We start from the raw sequence: 20,203 nt of genomic DNA on the forward strand, positions 1-20,203 counted from the left end.
GCTCCCCATTTTTCTGGGGGTGCATTTGGGGTCTTCCTTAAGTTTTATGTAAATGAATGGAGGGAAGCTCAGGTGCAGCAGGTGGGAAAGAGAAAGAGGAGCTGAGAAGGTGAGGAGGGATTAGTGAGAGCAGAGACAGGGAGCCTGCAGCTCAGCTCTTGCCGGCTACACCCACAAGATATAAGCACCAGCCCCAGGACAAGGCCTCCAGAGATTGCTCTTCTGGAAGCTCAGATCTCAGGCAGCAGCAGGGTAGAGGGAATTGGGATGTCCCAGGGCAGAGACTTAAGGGACCTATTTGTAGAAGCAGAGGCCCAGAGGCTGCCCTTGTACAAACTGCTTAGTACTCGGGGTCCCACGAGAAAAAAGAAGTCTCCTAAATGAGGATCTTTCTCCTCCTTCTCTTTCTGACTCTCTTCTTTCTTCCACTCTCCATAAACCTATTGAATCCCTCAGGCAGCTGGGATCAACATAAGCTGGAGACTGATGCGTGTACAAGGGAAATAGGGGAGCCTGGAAACAGCAGAACCTGGGAGAGGTACCCGTGTACAGGGCAAATAAGGGGAGCCTGAAAACAGCTGAATCTGGGGAGATGGAACTGCCTAGTGAGAGAGCAAGGGGGGGTCTTGAAACTGCCGAACCCAGGGAGACCAATTTGTGTACTGGGGAAATATGGGGGAACCTGGAAACAGCAGGATCTGGGGAGACAGTTCGTGTACAGGGGGGCAGAGAGAGTGAGAAGCCTGAAAACAGTTGAATCTGGGGAGGTAGATTCGTGTGCAGGGAGAACAAGGGGAGACTGGAAACAGCATGATCTGGGGAGATACATCAGTGTACAGCAGAAGCTGGGGACACCTGGAAACGGGGGGGGGGGGGGGCTCTCCTGGGATGGTACTGGGTAGAATCACAGTGGGGAGCATCTGGGGAGCCTGGGGAATCTGATGACGCAGGCGGGGCTGGGGAGACAGGAAGGTGCAGGAGTAGAGTCAGGAAGTGGGGAGCACAATCCACACTCGAACCCCAGCAGGTTTCCCAGCCTCTTCTTGCAGATAAGGCCGGGGAAGGGAGTAGCTCTCCAATGAAGACCCAACATTTTGCCTGGCAAGAAGCCAGGAGCCTTTGTGGGCAGTTGCCACTTTGATTCTGAAATGAGCAGAGCCTGGAATTCCCTAGGGGAACCAGCTGAGGAGCTGGAGGTGGGGGGGCAGGGATGAGGAGTTGGAAGGAGTCTTCTTCCCAGTCCCTTCTCAACAGGGACAGCTTCTTTCTCCCTTTCCACTGACCAGCCTGACCTCTCCCCCCAGCGGTTCCCTTCTGAGTGACAAACAGACAAAGACAGAGCTGCAGACAATCGACTGAAGGAAGCCCCACAAAAGCTCCCTCCCCACCCACCACCCCTGGGAGAGGCCCTGGGCCAGCCGGGGCCAAAGGGAGCTGTCACTCCAGTGGCACTGCCTTCAGGTGACAGGCCTTCAGGGGACAGAGTGACTAGGGGCTTGGAAAGGCCTGAGATTTTTGGGATTCTGTTTGTGCCTCTTGGAAACCAGAGTTTCCCAGCTGGTTGCCTCTAAGAGAGGAAAGGGAGCAGCCCCAGGGCCCAGTACAGCAGAAAGCCAGAGGGGTCCTACTGTTTGCTAACCATGTGGTTTGGGGCCAGCTAAGATCCCTCACTGGGTGGCATTTTTTTTTTTTCATCCATAAAATGAAGGAATGGTCTAGGTCTCAAAAGGCCCTTGTAACTTTTTTTTGGTACTGGGGATTGAATCCAGGGGTGCTTAACCACTGAGCGGCATCCCCAGCCCCCCCCCCCCCTTTTAAATTTTATTTAGAAGCTGAGTTGCTTAGGGCCTTACTAAATTGCTGAAACTGGCTTTGAACTCACAATCCTCCTGCCTCAGCCTCTGGAGCCGCTGAGATTACAGGCATGCGCCACCATTCCTGGCAGGCCCTTGTAACTCTGACATGAGGATTCCTCATAGACTTGGGAGAGAGAACTCAGGGCAGTATTTCTTCGCATTCTCTGATGCTCCTCAGAACTGAAGGCAAACAGTCGGGAGGCATTTGGGATATTGTGGGAGTAGTTAAGCAAGCTTTCCCTGCATCAATAACTCTTCTGGAACATATGTGCTTCTACTTTTCATCACTTCAAGGAGTCCCTCCCTCTAAGCAAAATTATTTTTACTTCAACCACCTTGGGCTTCCTGGTTTATGAGTTAGGCTGGGATGTGGAATCTGCACCCAGAATCTCATCTCCCTGCGTGTTCTGCATTGCTCCCAGGCTGGCCTCACCCCCCCAACCCTCTCTTTGCTGTCTTGCTTTCAACCTTTATTATTACTGTTTCTTCTGGAGCCCAGGGATGTCTGGAAATGGGACTTATGCTTGGAATGTTGTAAGGAAGCCTCAGAGTCTCAGGGAAAATACTGTCCTCCCCTGTGATGCTTCTGGGACTTGCACCCCAAGTCCTGGAGTTATCACTACTCCCTGCCCACTACCAAGCCAGAGTGGGTTAGCAGGGCATCAGTTGCATGGCTGCAAGGGGGTGCATCTGAGGCCACCTATAAACAAACTATGCTCAGCCTGGAAGCATGGACATAGTGTGTGTGGAGCCCCTGGAAGGAGATCCCAGTAACCACTGGCATGACTCAGGCGAGGCCTGAATGTGTTAAGTGCCCAAACTGTGCTTCTTTCTCCATTCTTTCCCTTAGTCTGAGAAACCACAGGGCAGAGTTGGGGCTGATGTTCTGATGGCTCCAGAAACCCTGCCCACCTCATTCCCAGCACTTTCAGAATAAGAATGGCAAAGTCCTGCTCCAAGGGAAGGGGAACTCTGGTTGCCTGCCTTACAGCTCCCAGCTCCCAGGGGCTCAGGTGACCTGCCTCAATGTAAACAAGAAAAGCGGGGGTGGAGGAGTCCTCAAGGAACAATGCTGGAAACTGGGCCCTAGGGATCCAGTGCCACCAAAGACAGACTGTGGGGGCGCGGAACCTCTTCCACACCGGGACCCATCATTCCTAAACAGGGGAGTGAGTGCAGGGCATCTCTCGCACTCTGCTCGCCTTGGCACCTCCAAGGATGCATGGGCAATTCTTAATGAGTCCCAAGGATGTGGGGGCTGAAGGGGTAGCTGGCTGGGCGGAGGGGGGAGGGGATCTGATTAGAATCCCGGCCGTATGGCGAATGCTGCGGAGATGGAGGTAATCACTGAGCGGGCGAGACAGCGTGCTCGGCGACAGCAGGCGGCCCGGCCGTCGCCATGGCAACCGCGGCCTCCGGGGCGCGCGTCTCGGCACAGCTCCGCGTCCGCGGCGGAACATCTGCTTTGCGCGGGGCTGCTGGGAGCTGGGGGGCGCGGGCGCGGTGGCTCCCCCCACCTCGCGAAAAAGAAACAAATTAGGCCAACTGTCCAATGAGGGGCCGCAAATGTATTTATTAATGCGAGGGAAAGGTTGTTCCGGAGCGCAGTTTGATTAATGTTTGAGTCTTCAGCTTGTCAGTCTGGTTTTGTCTCCTGCAAAAGGGGGGAAGGGAGGGGCCGGGTGGGGGGCTGGTAGGGGAGTGGGGAGGAGAGAGACAACAAAGCGGGAGGGGATGTTAATAGCCAAATAGGCTCTTTTTCATGTTTCCCTCAGCCTGCCACCCTTGATGGATGGCTCAGACAGACACCGGAGCGCATCAGGGAGACGCGAGCCCCTTCGGAGCGATGCGGGAATAGAGGAGAGGGGGCTGCCAGGGCCCGGCTGGGGTCTGTGGGGAGGGAACTCCCGGAGGGCTTCGAGGGAAGGAATGGCCTCCAGGAAATGGGCAAATCCTGGGGAAACCAGAGGAAAACGGCACTGTTTCCAGCTCTCCCCTCACCTCCGTTTGCTCCCCTCCCCAGATGCGCCGGAGGTCGAGGGTGTGGGTACAGGTGTGTACCTTTGGATTACAGGCAGGGGCGAGAACCTTTCGCCTTGGGTTAGGAATGGAAGAAGGGAGGAGACCAAAAGACCACCTCCCTTCCTCTCTCTTTCCTCTACCTTCTTTCTGTTTTCTTCCCCACTTAGCTCCTCTGCCACATTTCCCATCTTCACTTTTTGCTCCACCTTTCCTCCCTTTTCTTTGTCTCTTCTTCTATTGTTTCTTTCCTTCATCTCCCCTCCTCCCCCACCTTGGTGACATCAGCTGGTTGCGATAGGAACTGCCTTGCTGAGATGTCCCTCTGTGAACAGTCTGAATACATACAATGATTCCCATTTTCTGCCACCTTTCTGGAGTCACGGGGAAACTGAGGTTCCCCACTGGCCACTCAACTTGACCCAGGTTGTGAGAAAAACACAACCCTGCTCTTTTGGGCTGTCCCCACCAAATCCTTCTCAGCCCCAGCCCCACTAGGCATGTGGGATGTAGCTGAAGACCAAGACAATGGCTCCTCATAGAAGAGTACAGATTTCTGTCTGGGTCTGGCTGTTCTGAGGTTAGAGGCTTCTGCTTTGCTATCTTTTGTCCAAAAAGATAAACAAAAAGAAGGAATTAGCCTTTAAAGCTCAAGTAGAATGCTAACATGACTCTGCAGTTCATTTTATCTGCTTATTCATGAAAAGATTGAACTCATATATAAGAAGAGTTTTGCAAGAGTTATTAAACACTAAAAAACCAGTGTAAGGAGATCATTGGCCCACACCTGTGGAAGATGTTAATTTATTATCATCAGCATCACATTATTATTATTATTATTTAAAGTCTTGGGGTGAAGGGATTACCCTGGCCCAAATGTGGCCAAATCAGTGTGTATAAGAGCAGTGACTTTGCAATCAGATCATCTGTGTTGAACCCTGGTCTCTCCTCTCAGTTGGCTGGATGACCACAGTTAAATTATTTAGCCTCTCTAAGCCTCTGTTTCCTCACCAGTAAAATGGAGACTAAAATTACCACTAGATCACTGGACAGTGGAAGTGATAAATGAAATAGTCTAGATTAAGTATATTGCAGTGTGTTCAATGGTTATTATCAGCTCAATACATGTTGGCTGTTATTATTAATATTTAGTTGTAGACTGTTTTTGAATAAGTTCTATGATCAACACACTGAACATGCATCATGCTCCAACTATATACATGGCATTACCTTAAATATAAGATGGAAAAAGACATAAACATAACCTCTGCTCTTGAAGGGTTTATACTGTATCTGATGAGAAAAAGGAGATGCACTAAGAATTACAAAGTGTCTAAGGAGTCATGTGCCAAGTGCCAATTAGGTGGTATAGATGCCACATGCTCAATACTCAGCTCAAGGGAAGGATTACAGGACTTGGAGTTGGGACTCCCTCTAAAAGGAGCCACAGAGCCAGGTCTTTAAGAAAGTGAGAGGGCTGGGGATGTGGCTCAAGCGGTAGCGCGCTCGCCTGGCATGCGTGCGGCCCGGGTTCGATCCTCAGCACCACATACCAACAAAGATGTTGTGTCGGCCGAGAAATAAAAAAAATAAATAAATAAATATTAAAAATTCTACCTCTCTCTCTCTCTCTCTCTCCCCCCTCTCTCTCTCTCTCAAAAAAAAAAAAAAAAAAAGAAGTATTTAAAAAAAAAAAAAAAGAAAGTGAGAGATGGAACAGGGTGAAGAAGGGCATCCTGTGACATGAGTGGAAGACCAAGACAATGGCTCCTCATAGAAGAGTACATTATATAAATAATATAGATAGATACTTATATATTACATATAAGTATATATATATATATATATATATATATATATATAAACCATACTTAAAGAAAGTATATATACTTGTGTGTTTATATGTATATATAAATAAGCATATATAAATATATATATTTATATTTAAGGTAATTTTATGTATATACATATTTGTATGCATGTATATATATTTTTTTCTACTATGTTGTCCAGGCTACCATACTAGGCTCTTTTTTGGAGGTTACTGGGGACTGTTCCCAGGGGTGCTGAACCACTAAGTCACATCTCCAGCCAGTTTTTATTTTTTTAAAAAAAATTTTAGGGGCTGGAGATGTGGCTCAGCGGTGGTGCGCTCGCCTGGCATGCGTGCGGCCCGGGTTCGATCCTCAGCACCACATACCAACAAGGATGTTGTGTCTGCCGAGAACTAAAAAATAAATATTAAAAATTCTCAAAAAAAAAAATTTTAGTTGTAGATGGACACAATACCTTTATTTTAATTATTTATTTTTATGTGGTGTTGAGGTTCAAATCCAGTGCCTCACATGCATCAGGCAAGTACTCTACCACTGAGCCACAATCCAGCCCTGTTTTTTATTTTGTGACAGGTTCTTGTTAAGTTGCTTAGGGCTTTGCTAAATGACTGAGGCTGCCTTTGAACTTGTGATCCTCCTGCCTCAGTTCCCCAAGCCACTGGGATTACAAGTGTGTGTCCACCGCACCTGGCTTGAACTCTTGTGTTTTTTTGTTTAGTTTTGTTTTCAGTATTAGTAATTGACTCAGGGATGCTGAGCTATATCCCCAGACCGATTTTATTATTTATCTTGAGACAGCATCTCACTAAATTACAGAGGCTGATCTTGAACTTGCAATTCTCCTACCTTAAACCTCCCAAAAAGCTGGAATTAGATGGAACTGTGGTATATACTGTCATGTCTATTCTTTTTTTTAAAGAAGGTTGATCTACTGAGGGAATCAGCAAAGAACTAGACCAGAATGGAGAGGATATTCCTCAAAGGATAATGTGAGAAACACACAAAAGTTTGGTGACAGAGTGGATGGTAGGAGGAGAAGCACTAAGCTCTAAGACTTGAACCTGGATGTTGGAGAGGAAACACATGGCAACATTGTTTGGCCAACATGACTCTGAGCTGTGGTTGGAGCCCAAGTTGCCTTAGTTTAGTGGATCATGATAAAACCTATGCCAACAGTTTGTTGTGGTTTCATATTTCTGGGTGTCCATTATGGAGTGGGTGTAGTAGAAAGTCAATGGTATTCATTCTCTATCAGCCCGTCTGTATTTAGAGTTGTTGGGAATTGAGAACCCTGTGCATCTTCGTTTGTCCTCCTACCTCCTCCATAACTGATCTTAGAGGTTAAGGGTTCATCACATGGTGAGTATAAATAGCCCTTTTGGGGGACTTGGGGCTCAGCTTCACTCACCCAACACTTTAATAAATGAGCCAAAAAGAATGTGCCCATCACTTAGGCCCCATCCTTTGGGACCTGAAACTCTAAGATGATGTGCAGTTCAACTATCAAGTAATGAGGCAAATTTATAGGCAAATGCCCTAGGAGTCATTCTTCTCTTTGAGGATATACCCTTCAAAGCATCTCACCAGGAGGCTGCATTTGTTCCAAATGGTTTCATTGCTTAAAACATTTGGGAAGATTCTGTGGGAATGCACTGAAGTCTGCATTCTTCAGAGGTCCCAGAACTTTATCCTTAGGAAGGTGGGATGATTTAACTATTGACATTTTTTCAAAAAAGTTTTTTTTTTTTAATGTTTATTTTTTAGTTCTTGGCGGACACAACATCTTTGCTTGTATGTGGTGCTGAGGATCGAACCCGGGCCGCACGCATGCCAGGCGAGCGCGCTACCGCCTGAGCCACATCCCCAGGCCCTTGAAAAAGTTTTTAAACTGCTTTTAGCAATTAGTGTTGAAATAGAATGATAGCCTTCAGCTGAGTGCAGTGCAGGGCTGTGTAATCATAATCTCAGCTTCTCAGGAGGCCGAGGCAGGAGGACCGTTTGAGCCCAGGAGTTAGAGCTGGGGCAATGTGGCAAACCTTGCTAACAGAGAGAAAGAAAAAAGAATCAGGCATGGTGGCTCACACCTGTAATCCCAGCAACTGAGGAGACTGAGGCAGGAAAATTGAAAGTTTGAGGCCAGCCTCATCAACCTAGCGAGACCCTGTCTCAAAATGAAAATAAAAAGGACTGGAGATGTGGCTCAGTATTGAAAAAAAAAAAAAAAAAAAAAAATATATATATATATATATATATATATATATATATATATCATAGTCTTCTCTAAAGAGCCATGCTGACTGAATTCCATGATCCTAGTATGGATTCTGGCTGGGTAAGACAGAGGGAGTCCAAGGGTGGGAATAGCCATAAAAGGCACTACTAGGAAAATGGATGGAATTTGAACATGGACTGTAAATTAGGTAACAGTTTTGTAGCAATGTCAAATTTCTTGATTTTTGGTTATTATGTAAGAGATGCCTTTTTGGAAAAAAAATGTATACTAAAGTATTTAGGGGGACAGGATGTCTCCAACTTACTCTCAAAAAGTTCAGAAAAGGGGCTGGGGCTGGGGCTCAGTGGTAGAGTGCTCGCCTAGCACATATGAGGCACTGGGTTCGAACCTCAGCATAAAAATGAAATAAAGATATTGTGTTTACCTACAACTAAAAAAAAGTGAGTGATATGAAATGTAGACAGAGAGGGAAAAAGTAAATGGAACTGAAGATAGATGAACTTGGATAAACAGTATATGGGCAGTGTATGGGAGTTCTTTGTCTCTCTCTCTCTCTCTCTCTCTCTCTCTCTCTCTCTCTCACACACACACACACACACACACACACACACACACACACAGTCTCTGGGGATTAAACCCAGGGGTCCTCTATCATTGAGTTACATCCCAACCCATTTTTATTTTTATTTTTTTTTACTTTGAGGCAGGGTCTTGCTAAATTGCTGAAGCTGGCCTTAAACTTGTGATCCTTCTGCCTCAGCCTCTGGAGTCACTAGGATTATAGGCATGTGCCACTGGGCCTGACTTAGTACAATCTTTAAAAGTGGATTCTGGCTGGTTATTGTATAAGTTTTTTGTTTTTTTTGTATAAGTCTGAAAATATCAAAATAAAAAGTTACCAAGCTAACAAACTTTTTAGCCACAACTAAAAAAACAAATATAACTTCCACCTGAAAGAGAGACATTTAGATGTTGATTCTTCTAAACAAAGTTCTTAGGAGCATCTATTCTCTTCAACATTCATCAGGATTGAAGACATGGAAGAGAAGAAGCTCATCCCACCTGTGGATGACAAAGAGCTGGAAGAGAGAGTTAACATTTTGGGTGACAGTTTCAGGAAGATCTCAGCAGGATGGGAACACTGGCCCAGATCAAACACAGTGGAACAGGTTGCTGCTCCATCAGCATTAGTTAAATTTAATTGAGTGATATGAAACTTAAACGAATTAAATGTTAAGATGTAGCTGGACCTGGTGGCATATGCTGAAGCAGGAGAATTTCATTTCAAGGCCAGCCTGAGCAACCAAGTAAGATCTTGTCTCAAAATAAAAAGGACGGGGAATGCAGCTAAGTCATAAAGTACCCCTGGGTTCAATCCCCAGCACCCAAAACAAAAAGGTTAAGATATACACTTTTAAGCAAAAGAATTAATATAGATAAGGAAGACACAACTCATGGCTGACTTCTACCAAAATACTAAGTTTAGTTGTTTGACTTCTACCTCCATATGCCAATATGATGCAGAAGCTGCTATGCTCTGTGGCTGCCATACACAATTGCAAATACTGAGCAGCATTAATAAAAATACTGCCTCCAGAACAAAGAAAGTGATAGTGTTTATCTTGTGCCCTCTGGACTGAATATAGAGCATGCAGTTTAGGCCTGGGACAGTACTTACAAAGAAAGGCATTGCTACTGATAAAAAGGTATGGAGGAAGAGAATAGGAAGGGTTTGAATAGCTGAGGAAAATTAGAGATGTTTAAACTTGCAGGGGTTCCTGCTGGCTATCTTCTAGACATTTGATTGGTGTCTGTCTGAGCTGGGGCGGGAGGTTTATATATTTTCCATCGATTCACAAGGTGAAAATAGGAAAGAATAAGAATTGCAGGGAGATAATCTCTGGTTCAATATAAGAATGAATTTCTAAACATTAAATCAGTCTGAAGATGGAAAGGGATTCTCTATTCAGGTAGTAAGTACCATGTCAATCAAAGTATTCAAAGGATATTATCAGGGCTACTATAATAAGAATTCTTACAGCAAGAAAGATCCTAGGTTAGATAGACCTCTGATCTTTTGAACTCTGAAATTCTAGGTAATCATGTGTCTGTTTAGAAAAAACAAAAAACACCCACCAGCCTCGTTATCCTGAGGCTATATTATGTAACGTTTACAAAAACTGCCCACAAACCCACTGATTGTATGGAGCTGGGGAAGCCAATCAGGGAGCCTCCTCATTTTGGAGTTCCTCCTGTCCTGCCCAGTTTCTTTTTCAGGCTCTCATCTGCCCTTTGGTTGCCTCTTCCCCAAACTTTCAAGGTCTGATTGCAGGATGTGACTTTCCTGGACATTTGTAATGTGGAAAATTCTAGGCAACCCACCAGTCTCCCTCTCAAGGCTGACTGTAACCACATTTGGCATTTTCTTTGCAGAGCACAATTCCTGCCTTTGTGGAGTTTAGCTGGGATCCCAGGACACTTAGGATGGCAGAAAGAGAGTGATGTGTGTTAGCAGGATAGTGAAGACAAATCCCAAGTGAAGCCAGCACCTACTGATGAACTACCAATTTCCAAAGCCAAGGAAAGTAGGAAACAAGAGATAAGAAACAGGCTCCCTTCTCTCCTGCAGTCTTCCCCCAATTCTTTCCTGTTTTAACCACAGGAAGAATGATTAGAGAGCGGAGGAAGGACATTGGAGAAAACAGATGAGTTTTTATCTGACTGGGGTCTGCCTGAGCTGCAGCCATGTGACTACCTGGCTGACCTGGGGTCTCCATCATGTCCCTGCCTGTCCACAAGACAGATCAGGCTGCCCTTCTCTCCAGCCCTCCCCCTCTTCATTCCAGGGAGGGTTGCTAGGATAATTATAGCCTACTTGTTCCTCTCTCTCTCTCTCTCTCTCTCTCTCTCTCTCTCTCTCTCTCCTACTCCTTTGAGTTCTAGAATTTTTTTCCTTTCTCAAGGGAGAGAGAAACTTCATCAACCCGTAGGGAACTAGAATCTGGAAGGTTCCCTCCAGGAGAAATAGTACGGTTAAATTCTCAGAAATCATCCCTCCTTTATGCCCCTCTACCCACCTCCCTCCGAAGTTCACAGGACCTGTCGTTTCGCCTTCCATTTAGCAGGACAGAACCTTCCCCTCAAATGTTGGGGCCTTCCTGCAACTACAGAGTTGCTCCCCTTCACAAGTATGACATCTCTGTTCAGTACTGGAGTCAACAGAACTAGGTGGGAATCATACTTCTATCAGATGCAAACTCCGGGACCTTGGGGCATTGCAAAATATCTTGAGCATCAGTTATTACACTTGTAAAATGGGAATCATGACGCCTATGTCAAGGTATTTCTGTAAAAATTTAAGGCAGCAGTATACACAAAGCTATTAGCCAGTGATTGACAAAGAGTGCTCAGAAGGTAGGACTCACATTTGTCTGTGTGGAGTGGAAAAGTGAAGGGAGCCATCAAGGGGTAGGGAGAGAACCCAGAAAGAGACTTGGGAAAACCATCAAAAGGGGGTGGTTTGGTTAAATGCAGGATGGGAGGCAGAGAGGAAGAAAGAAGACTGGTAAAGGTGAGGAAAAGAGAAAAGAAGGGATACCTAGAGACAGTCCTGGCCTGGCCAGGGAAAGTGAAGAAGTTGGTATGAACAAACCAAGACAGCCGGATAAAGGGATGGACAGACAGCAGATGGGAGAGGAAGACAGAGCGACAATGGCCAGAGGGAAAGTCCAGCTGGTGCGGGGCAGACAAGAGGTGCTGGAGGAGAAGAGAAAACTTGGTCTTGGGGGGAGCCGTCAAGATGGGGAGGCAGGCGCAGGACAGACAGACTGAGAGGCAGCGGGAAGGCAAAAGACGGACAGACAGATGGCAGGGACAAGAGGGTGCCCTGGGTTGCCTGCATTCTGCTGTGTTTACCAGCTAATTGAGTTAAATTGTTGTCAGAGATGTAATTAAAGGGTAGAGAGAGCTCTCTGGCAGGCCCGAAACAGATGGAGGGGGCTTTAATTGGTAATTAAATTCTTCCCTGGCAGCTGAGGAAGGAGCTTGTGCTTCAGCCTCACAAGGCCACCGGGTGGCCTTCCCCCACTCCCGGCCCCTCTCAGGGGCCCTTTGGGGAGGGGGCTGGGCTCCCGCACCAGCAGCCTGGCAGGCGTGGAGGCCTGGTAACTGCAGGAGGATGAATGCCAAAACAACCCATCTTCCTTGCCGGGGCTGGCTCAGCTCCCATGGGGTACCCCAGGCACACCCGCCACATGCCTGCCCTGCCCAACCTCCCCAATCCCACCCACCCAACTATCACTGACCAGTGAATTCCTACAGGGCCCCTATTGTTTCACTGGGATCCCAAGGGGAAATATTGGGGCACTGGCTGCTGGGCTTGGGAAGGGTTGGTTGGTTTAGTCAGGGACCCAGGCAGACCCATCTGTTGGCATGGCTCCCAAGCCACGGGGCATCTGCCCCCTCCCTCGCCCTCCCCTCCAGGAGACTCTGCGCAGAGATTCCATTGTGCCTGGCCCTGTCACTGTGGGGCTGACTCTGCTTCCACCCTCCCCCCCCCTCCCTATAGCACAAATAAGACTGGGATGGGGCCGGTTTCCTTGATGGGCAGATAGATCACTCGCCTCAACTAATTAGCTTTCTCCTGCAAATCTCAGCTGGACCTGCCTTTTGCTGGAGAATCACCCCTGGGGTGCAGGTTTCCCTGAAACCCACATATTCTCGACATATTCCCCTTCAAAGAAAGAGATAAGAAAAAGAGAGCAGAGAGACAAGGCTTTTAAGAAGAAGCCGAAAGGGAAATTAGACAGAAATAAAATCCCGGATAGACATTGTGGCATCAGTGGAAAGCACACAGCCGACTGTGAGTCAGCGGCGGAGCTGGTCCCGCACAACCCAGCTCCGAGTTAGATGCATAAATAAGGCCATTCTCACGCCAGCTCAGCTGATCAGACAGAAGTTCTTTGTCTTGCTCTGGGCTCTGTGGAGCCAGGAGGGGGGTTTTAAGGGTTTCTGGAAAAGACACTAAAAATGCCAGAAAGGTTCCTGGGGCACAGTGCCCAGCTATAGGGAGTTTCACTGGGTTTGTTGAACTTGCCAGGCTCCTTCACCTTTAGCCCCATGCAGGCTGGTATCTCTGCCAGCAGCTATGTTCCCCACCCTCCAGGTCCTTCCCTGGACTCCCTGCTACTTATCCCAAGGCCATGGTCAAGGCTCCACTTCTTCAGGATGCTACCCTCACCCCAGATCCCCCATCTCCCTGTGGCTAGTTGAACTGTCTGATTTCCCGACAGTTCTCTAAGCTCAAAAGGCCAAGGCTCATGTCCATTTGCATACTGCTGTCTCTCCAAGCCTAGAAAAGGATTCCACAATTAGTAGTAGATGCTGCATCAATTTTTGTTGAATGAAGAAATAAAACCCAGAACATTCAGAGTAGAGAAGATAAATTCTAGGGGCTGGGACGGTAGCTCACTGGTAGAGCGCTTGCCTAGCATGTACCATGTGGCCCTGGGTTTGATACCCAGCATTTCAAGAAAGAAAGTAAATTTTGTAGTCATCAGCAGTTATCATACATAGGGGGGACTGTATGCCGCAGAGATTGAGGTTAGCCGTAGGGAAGAACTTATTTAATTTTTCTGTATTTGCTAAGGCAGAATGAAGACTGCTAGTTTTATTTGCTGGTATTTACCCCCAGCTAAAACAAATTAGCCAGGCTAATTCTAATAGGCTGGAAAGCAGGCAAGCTTGGAAATATGGAATTCTTCTCAGAACCTTGGCAAATGTAGGGGCGAAACATGCTTGTTGGGTGGGCCCCTTTATATGATGAATGAGGTTGTAGTCTCTGCCTTCCTCATCAAAGAGAATAAATTTAAAATAGATTTTAACCTTGGTTTAGCAGCCCCATCCCACAAACTGGTATGGGAAAACAAAAGTTGTCAAGGTCGGGAATTATGGGAGCTGCAGGTTGAGCCCTGCATTGGGATCTCAGCCTCCACTTGTGGTTAGCCTTGTCCCTGTCACATAACACCGATGAAGCCCATTCAGGGTGTCCTCTATGGCTCCGGCTCTCCCTGTACCTGAAGTGTCGCATCACCAAGGAGGCAAGGAAACAGTTGCTGGGGAAGTGAGGCTGGGAAGAGTAGATGGGTGACATTCCCTCCCCTGAAACCATCCTTCTGCCTCCCACTGAGAGATCTGGGGCAGGACAGCCCCTGTGGTCCCTCTGCCTGAACTGCTTCCGGGCTCATTGCCAACTTGCCTGCAGGGCCAGGGCTTGGTTAGCCAAATACACTTGTGGAAACTAAGCCTCTTTGTTGTTCTTCCTTCACCCTCCTGCACTGTCTCTGTGGCCTGTTACTTAGACACACAGAATTCAGAGCTAGAATGGATTTGAAGCTTCAGCTATTAACCGTTTTCAAGTCCTGGATTTGGGCAAAGCTTGGTGTAGAAGCAAGGTCACCCTGACTTCAGCCCAAGCAGTCCTGCCTCTCTCTGTTTTTACATATTAAGACTTCTGGTCGTGGTGTGCTGACAAAAGTCAAACAGTGAGAAGACTCAGTTTGTAGCATTGGCCCATTTCAGCCAGAAGTGCCAATGCAAAATTGGAAAATTCAGGGGCTGGGGTTGTGGCTCAGTGGCAAAGCGCTTGCCCAGGACATGTGAGGCACTGGGTTTGATCCTTAGCACCACATAAAAATAAACAAAATAAATAAATAAATAAAAATAATAAGGCATGGTGTCCATCTACAACTACAAAAAAAATTTTTAATTGGAAAGTTCACATAATTAATCTTTGAAGGCTCTCTGTGAGCCCATATAAATCAGTCATAGTGCAGCACTACTTCTGATCTTTTTTTTTTTTTGGTACCAAGGATTGAACTCAGGGGTTCTTAACCACTGGGCCATCCCCAGTCTTTTTTTTTTTTTCTTCTTCTTCTTCTTTCTTTTTCTTAATTTTTTAAAATTTGTAGACGGACACAATATCTTCATTTATCTTTATGTGTTGCTGAGGGTCAAACCCAGGGCTTCACTCATGCTAGGCAAGTGCTCTACCACTGAGCCACAACACCAGTGCCCCAAGCCCTTTTTATATTTTATTTAGAGACAGGGTCTCATTGAGTTGCTTAGGGCCTTGCTAAGTTGCTGAGGCTGCCTTTGAACTTGTAAATCTCCTGCCTCGCCTCCCGAGTCTCTGGGATTAAAGGCATGCACCATCATGCACCATCGTGTCCAGCTTGGTTCTGGTCCTTTTAAGAGAAGACTATGGCCTAAAACTATCTTTTAAAGGAGAAGCATCTGAGGTCCAGGAAGATGGGAAAGGTTATCAAGGACTGTGTATCTCACCAGGACCAGGGCTGAGGATATAGCTAAGTGGTAGAATGCTTACCTAGCATGTGCGAGGCTCTGGGTTTGACTAGCACCACAAAACAAAACAAAAAACTCAGTTCAAACCTGGTGTGGTGGTGCACACCTCTAATCCCAGCAGGAGGTTGAGACAGGAGGATCAAAAGTTCAAAACCAGCCTCAGTAACTTGGTGAACTGTTAAGCAACTTAGCTAGACCCTGCCTCTAAATATTTTTTTTTTTTTAATAATGATAATAAATCAGTCGGACCAAATCCCGAGGCTCCTGACTCCCCAATTTCCCAATGCCACACATACTCCACTGTCATATGGAGGGAAGAGAGACATCATTGCAGGTGACACCAAAGCAAAGCTCTAGGAATGGCCAGGCAGTGATTAATGCCAAAGTAAGCAGGCTAATCAGGTATGCTGGTGCACACCTGTAATTGCAGTGGCTCTGGAGGCTGAGGCAGGAGGATTTCGAGTTCAAAGCCAGCCTTAGCAACTTGGTAAGGCCCTGTATGAAAATAAAAAGTGCTGGGGATGTGGTTCAAAGGTAAAGTGCCCCTGGGCTCAATCCCCAGTACCAAAAAACCATGCACACACACAAAAAAAAAAAAAAAAAAAAAAAATGAAGAAAGTGGCTTAAGGGTCTCCTAGCCAATCTTTGCTGGATACCCAGTGGATGTGTTTTCTTACTCTTCATAGGGGGTGGGGGAAGCTCCTCAAACTTAAAAAGCCTGGGCTGGGGTTGTGGCTCAGTGGTAGAGCTCTTGCCTAGCTTGTGTGAGGCCCTGGGTTTGATTCTCAGCACTCCATAAAAAAAAAAAAAAAAATTAAATAAAAGTAAAGGTTCATCCACAACTAAAATATATACTTAAAAAGCCCTATTTTCAAACAGCCTCACTCATGTACTCAGGGAACGAATTATTCCCCATTCCAAGCTGGGCTGAAACAAGCAGCCTCACCTCTCTCCCCCTAAGTGTGTCTCTCACACTGACTGAGGTCCTTGGGTAACGCCCTATGTGTGTTGAGGTGGGGAAGGGAGAGGTCGGGAAACAGCAAACCCTTTTAGACAATTCAGGAGTGGTTATCCTAGCAGCTATAACGTTTTCTTCCTGATAACGTTTTCTTCCTGGGTAAGGAAAGATGGCAGCATAGCAATAAAGGGCAGGCCTGGGTCTTCTAGAGCCCTGGATTCTGGTGCTGGTCCTGCTACTTACCTGGGTGGGTCTCTTCCCCTCTCCTGGGCATCTGTTTCCCCATCTGCACAAAGAAAGTCTAAAACCCATGCTTTCTGACATCTCCTTATTTTAAAATTGCCCAAGTTGGGCACAATGGCTGGTGCCTGTATTCCCAGCTACTGGGGAGGCTGAGGAAGGGGTATCACAAGCTCAAGGCCAGCCTGGGCAACTTAACAAGACCCTGTCTTAAAATCAAACAAAAGGGGCTGGAGAGGAAGCTCAGTGGTAGAGCAACCCATGGGTTCAACCCCCAGTGCCAAAAATATAAATGAATGAATGAATGAATAAATAAATAAATAAATAAATAAATAAATAAATAAAATTCAGGAATCGGCTTGGAAAAAAGGGTGGGGAGACATCCAATGACTTTTCTCCCCCTTTCTCCCATTCTTTCATCTGCTTCAACAAGGACCTCTTCCTTGTACCTCTAAAGACAGCCCCCAACCTTCCACCCCCCTCTCTACAGACAGTACCCCACAGGGGCTCCCTCCCACCAATGTCTCTCTGTGTGGTCAGGAGACAGGACATCTCATAGGAATGACTTGTGGCTGCCCCAGCCAGGCAGCTGGTCTCTGTTTCCTAGTGATTCTTTGTGCCTGCAGTTCTTCCCTAGCAGCTGGGGTCACAGTGCCAAGGAGAAGGAATGAGAGGTGGGGAGGGATCATCTTTCTTCCCCAGCCTCTGCCCATCTCCCCTGGAGTTTGGTTTGCTGATAGAGGGAAGGAAGGGTGGGGGTGGGTGGCAAAAGAATCCCGTGCCTCTCAAGCCTGTTCTCTAGCGTCTCACTCCACCGTCTTCCCCTCCACCCAAGGAAACGGGGTCACACTCAACAAGGGCCTGTTATCACCAACCTGGCCCTGCCACAGCCTGATAGAGCCCAGCCCTCCCCCGCCAGATCTCATTAAAGGGTCGCTGCTTATGCCTCCCAGTCGCCCCCCATCCATCTTTGGCCACGGATGACAGCCTGGACCCGGGGGCTGATGTCCGGCAGGTGACAGGGTTAATGGCAGAAGAGGCCAGAGGCCAGAGGCCAGCCAACTCACAGTGGTGGGAGGGCAATCTGGGGAGGGCCTGGGACTATTCCAGTTGGGCAGCCCCTCAAATTACAGCACCTGGGGGAGGGCTGAGTCCTGGACCCTCCATCCCCAGGGAAGCAAGGTGGGCAGTGTCAGCCATCTTGGCAGCAGATGGTGGGAGGGGAGTGTGTTAGCCTGGGAAGAAGAGGCGTGAAGGAGCTTAGAAAAGAAGAGGGGCTAGAAAGAAGAGGAGAATTCCTAGATTTGTGGGCTCAGTTAGAAAACTGCCTCTCGAACCCCTGAATGTTCTTTGGCAGGAGACATTTTGAAGATACCGATGAAGTCAGCTGAGTGTTTTGGAGCTGGGTGCTCTTGACCCCCTCTGTTTTCCCTCCCAGGTGCCTACTGCCCCACACTGTGGTCAGGAAAAGTTTCCAGAGCCAACAGTGTGGGTCTAAATCTAGTTCAGATCCTGTGTGACACCAGGTAAGTTATTTAATCCCTCTGAGCCAGATTTTCTCCATCTGTGCAATGTTGATCTGGTAGTTCCCAGTTCCAGGGCAAACAAAATGATATGGCTCACTGGGATGGGATGCAGTGAGTGCTGTATTAAGCCGGAGCTGCTGTTGGGAGTTGCAATATTATTTTTCCATTGTCACTATCACCTTTGCCGCCTCTCTCCTGGCCCCAAGTCTTTCCCAGGCTTTCTGCTTCGGGGCTCCCCTTCTTTGACCTCCTGCATTCCCAGGATCACCTCCTGGCCTGCTCCACTCACTCCCAGGGAGCCACTGAATGCTGCTTTGGGGGTGGCTGCCCCCTCACAGTTCTCAGAGGGGAGGCCCACCATGGCAAGGGTTATTCCCTCTGGGCCTTTGAAGCCCAGGGAGGGGAGGGGAGGGGCTGCCCTGTGCTCCTGACCTGGGGGGGTGAGACTCCCCCACCAGCCATGGGAGGAGGGCTCAGGAACAATGGGCAGCAGAGGGCCGGCTCCAGTGCTGGCCAGCTGGCAGGCAGGCGAGGGGGCGGGGAGGGGCAGGAACACCCCTTCCCAAGCAAGCAGAAAGCTCCTCCAAGGGAACCGGCCATGGCTGGGGTCTCCCTAGAAGGACCCTGAACGTCGGGGGTATCCCATGGAGAGGAGGAGAAAGAAGGTTGCAATGAGGCCTCCTGAACTGAAGTTGTATAGAGTCCTCCCAGAGGGGGTGCCAGGAGCCCCTCCTTAGTTCCAGAGACCCCCTCAAGCACATCCTGATTTCAGGGTGGGCAGAGGAACCAACTAGCACTACTCTGCCCTCCTTCTTGAGCTTGGGTGGAGTAGCTCCCCCCCAGGGTGCTGATCACCTCCATTAGGTCCTCAATCTTGCGAGGATAATGCATGGCCCAGGCTGGGCTGAAGCCAGGAGGCAGGACAGGCAGCCGCTCCTGAGCAGAATACCAAGCAGCCTGCTGGTCACCCTCAGCCTGGACTGGGCTGGGAGACACATGCAGGGGCATCTGTTCCTGCCTTCCACCCAACCGTCCCCGGCCACCTCTGTGTCCTCATGTCAGCCCCTCCAATTCCTGACCTTCAGAGCCTCAGGGGGCTTCTCTCTGGTCTCACCTTCCCAATGCCATCAGCTCTGTGTGGTGCCAGGGATCTGGGGAGCTTGAGAAGCAGCGGCCCCCCTCAACTGCACCATAACCCCATTTGTCTTAGAGCCTTGGAGGGTGATCCAGGGAGATCAGAAAGAACAACACCCTTATTGGCGGTGGGAAGACACCGAACATGAGACACAGCTAACCCAGGATTGTCTAGTCACAGTTGCCAAATAAATAAAACATCCTTCCAAACAAAGTGAGTGTTGCCAGCTGGGCATGGTGGGACACACCTGTAATCCCAGCGGCTTGGGAAGCTGAGGCAGGAGGATCATAAATCCACGGTCAGCCTGGGCAACTTAGTGAGGCCCTTCATCAAAATAAAATAAAGAGGGCTGGGGACGTAGCTCAGTGGTAGAGCACCTACCTGGTATTCAGAGCAAGGCTCTGAATTCAATCCTCAGTAGAGCTAAATACTCACTAAGTCTTCAATTTAGTGAGTATTGCAATGGTATGGTCTATTCATTGCTAAATTCAAATTCAGTCCTTTTCTGGGCATTGCTGTCCTTTGCTCGCTTACTCAGGTCAGTGGTCTCGACTGATGGCAGACATCAGACTCCAGGCGCCTGTGCCATCTCACCTCTTGGGAGAGCTTTTTACACCACCTGATGTTATGCTGCTATGCAGTTGACAGAGCCCTCTCACTCCTGCAGGCTCATCCAACTCCATCCTGTCAGGTAGTAGGACAGTGGTTATTTCCCTGGAAGGCAATGTAGCCTAATAGTTAGGGAACTGGACCCCAGAGTCAGTCACATCCATGTTGTAAACCAGTTCCATGTTGTAAACCAGTTCCCCTTCTTATCAGCTGTGTGATCTTGGGCAAGTTTCTTAATTTCTTGGGGCCTAAATTTCCTAAAAAGGGATTAAATTAGCATCATATACAATAGCACAAGAATTTGTTAAATGAGGTTAGGCTTGGTGGTGCACCCTGTAATCCTAGCTACTTGGAAGGCTGAGGCAAGAGGATCACAAGTTGCAGGCCAGCCTTGGCCACTTATCAACATCATCTCAAAATAAAAAACAAA

This window comes from Urocitellus parryii, chromosome 7, assembly GCF_045843805.1.
Source record: "Urocitellus parryii isolate mUroPar1 chromosome 7, mUroPar1.hap1, whole genome shotgun sequence".
NCBI classification, from domain to species: domain Eukaryota; kingdom Metazoa; phylum Chordata; class Mammalia; order Rodentia; family Sciuridae; genus Urocitellus; species Urocitellus parryii.